The 2,974-nt window shown below is 28.5% G+C and overlaps 1 long non-coding RNA gene across 1 annotated transcript; it reads left to right on the forward strand.

Annotated features, from left to right (window-relative positions):
• Positions 1-300: 300 nt before the first annotated feature.
• LOC143251459 (uncharacterized) lies at positions 301-2,065 on the forward strand. The gene is made up of 2 exons (XR_013028573.1): positions 301-539; positions 1,656-2,065. It is a non-coding gene; the product is annotated as an uncharacterized LOC143251459 (long non-coding RNA).
• Positions 2,066-2,974: the final 909 nt, after the last annotated feature.

Genomic DNA, 2,974 nt, shown 5'->3' on the forward strand with positions numbered 1-2,974 from the left:
CAAGAGTTGACGGTGGGTGGTGATGACTAGCTGCCTTCCCTTTAGTCTTACACTGCTAAATTAGGGACGGCTATCACAGATAGCCCTCGAGTAGCTTTGTGCGAAATTCCAAAACTAACAAACAAACACTGTGGCTTACGTATTGTAATGTGATAAATATAAAATAATAATAGATCTACCATCTGACATTAAATTCAAGTTTATAGTAGTCTTTTGTCAAAATATCAGAGATTACCTGTTGTTATTCAGTAAATCTGATGATCATTGATGCAGATGACCCCCCAAATAAAACATATTTGTAACAACTATTCTGCAATATTTGTAGTGCTTATTTCTGTAGCTTAATATAAAGAAACAACAACATTTAAGCAAATATTAAACATTTCCATAATTACTTGTTTTTGCATTCAAATTATTACAGTTATATTTATTTCAGTATAAAATACAAAATGTTTGATTCTCAAAAGAAACTTGTTTCCTACAGTAATATAGAGTGTGCTAGCCTTGGTTTTATTAGCACTGACAACTGTGTTTTAATGGTAAAATACCAATATTGTTTCGTAAATATAGACCTTATAATTAAATATAAGCCTTAAGGTAAATTTTAAAATCAAATTTTAATCATCCTGATAAAACTTATTCTTCTTAAATTTTATACAAATACATGTTTGCTATGGTTGAATAAAACAACTAAAAATGTCATATGTATGATGTATAGTTAAGGATAAAAAATGTTTAGCTTTGTTTCTTTAGTATTTGTCTTTGACCGGCATTAGAAGTGAAAGGCAAAATTCCATGAAACTGGTATAATTTAATGATAAGTAGTAAATTGAATGATAACTTGACTCATATTTATTTTAAGACTTAGAAGTTTGTTACTTACAAAGGTTAAGATTCTTTTCTTTTGTTATATGTATATACATGGTTGTTATGAAATAAATTATGTTATATTAACTGCTATTACAGTAGTTTTAATAGTTGTTGATGTTTTGAATGAGATATTAATATTTCAAAATTATTATGAAAGAAGCTCATTAAAATATCTAACATCTACTCATAACCCCATAAAATAAATAAAAATTGAGTGCTAAAACTAGTGTAAAGTCAGTCTTAAGACCTCTTTCACAGTTAAAAGAAGAAAAATATATGTGTGTGTATATAAATAAAATCTAGGCTAAATATTGTCACAAAATATTTTTATAATGTGAAATTATTTTTGAAACTTTGTTTTAATTTGACTGTTTCCAGATCATAGCTGTCAGTTGATCTTATACTGGTGTTACAAATCAAATCAATACCAGAAAATTAGTTTCTTTTTTGCGTTAGGATGTGCCTTAATATTTCATGTTAAATCTTGAAGAAAGTGTTAACTTTGTCTTTACTGAAGTAATTTTAACATTTTTAATGTTTGTTCTTAGAAGGATGGGGGGTAAATGATGTTAGTGCAGTCAATCTGGTATTGGGCTTGTAAATAATATAATGCAAGATTAGTTTCCTGTTTGAGTTATTTTATTATATGCAGTATTACTGTTATTGTGCATAACATGGTTGGCTCTGTTCTACATTTACATTTTGTAACTTATTTTCTCAACTTGTTGTGTCTTTGGAAGATTTTGTTGAGCATTTCCAACAGCTTGCTTTTACTTGTTATTCAGATGACTGTACCTTCAGACTTCATCACCTACACATCCTGACATTTTTCTGTTTCTATACAAGCTATCCAGATTTATGCAGCTTCTTGTCTGCGGTATCTTCATGTTGAATGTTGTTCTTCTGAACAACAAGCTGTATCAGTAACATCACACTTACATGAAATATGATAAATAATTATATTGACTAGATAAGATTTTTGAGGATTATATCTGTGCAGTATTGTTATGTCAAACCACAGTATTACATTGTTGTCACAATTTTGAATAGTGACCAATTTTACTGAGGATTTCCATTTTATGTACTTCTGATTTATTATATCTTTTTAAAAAAAAACATTTCTATCATGACTGGACTGTTACTCTTACTGTGTAAGAAAAACTCCTGAATTATAAATAAGCAAGGTGGTCTTGTATTGAGTGAGCAATGAACTTATTTTATCACCTTCACTTCAAAGCACTTGCTGTGGTGACCCAAAAATTGATAGATAAAATACACACTTAATTTGTTTTACACGGTAACTTCCTTTTGTTGTTTTCTCACTGCAAGTAATTTTTATGAATCTCCACTTTTAGTATATGTAATTAGAATATATTAAAGAGTCAAAATTTGTAATCCTGTTTATTTCTCTTTGCTGTTGTTACAGTGTTAAGTTGTATATTTTTCAATGAGTAGATATGTGGTGAGTATAACAGCTCCACAGAATAAAGCACCTTTATCAATAAAATTCCACACTTATCAATATGTTAAGAATTTTCTGTTCATCTCAAAGTATAGGTTCTTATTTGTTAAGAAACTGTCATCCATTAAGAATACAATTAACCAACTCTTGTTTCTTTTGTGGTTTATTTTTGTATTTGAAGACATTATTACACATTTCAAGTCTCATCATATGGTGCAAGACCATAAAAGGGTAAGAGATACTAATAGAGAACAGCTTTAGAGATGAATAAAAGCAAATTTTAGACATTACTGGATAAAGATTATCAACTAGTTATATGAGGAATAATTTATGCTTCCATGATAATATGATTTAAATGTAACTTATGTACCAATGAACATCATAATTTAGTGGAAAGCATAAAGGCAATGACATAAGTTACAGTCTTAGAAGTTTATTATAGTATTTTTAGATATTGTCTTCATTCCTGTAATTGTTTTCACATTAGGCCTATTTGTATGTGTAAATGTCAAAGCTCATGCTTTTTTGACATTTTAGAGAGTACCATTCAATATAGTGTTGTGTACTTGAGGTCAGTTATTAAATATGTGTTTATTTTATACTTTATTACTGATTTAGAAATATTTCCTGGTAGGTGAAAGT

This window comes from Tachypleus tridentatus, chromosome 6 (assembly GCF_004210375.1).
Source record: "Tachypleus tridentatus isolate NWPU-2018 chromosome 6, ASM421037v1, whole genome shotgun sequence".
NCBI lineage: Eukaryota > Metazoa > Arthropoda > Merostomata > Xiphosura > Limulidae > Tachypleus > Tachypleus tridentatus.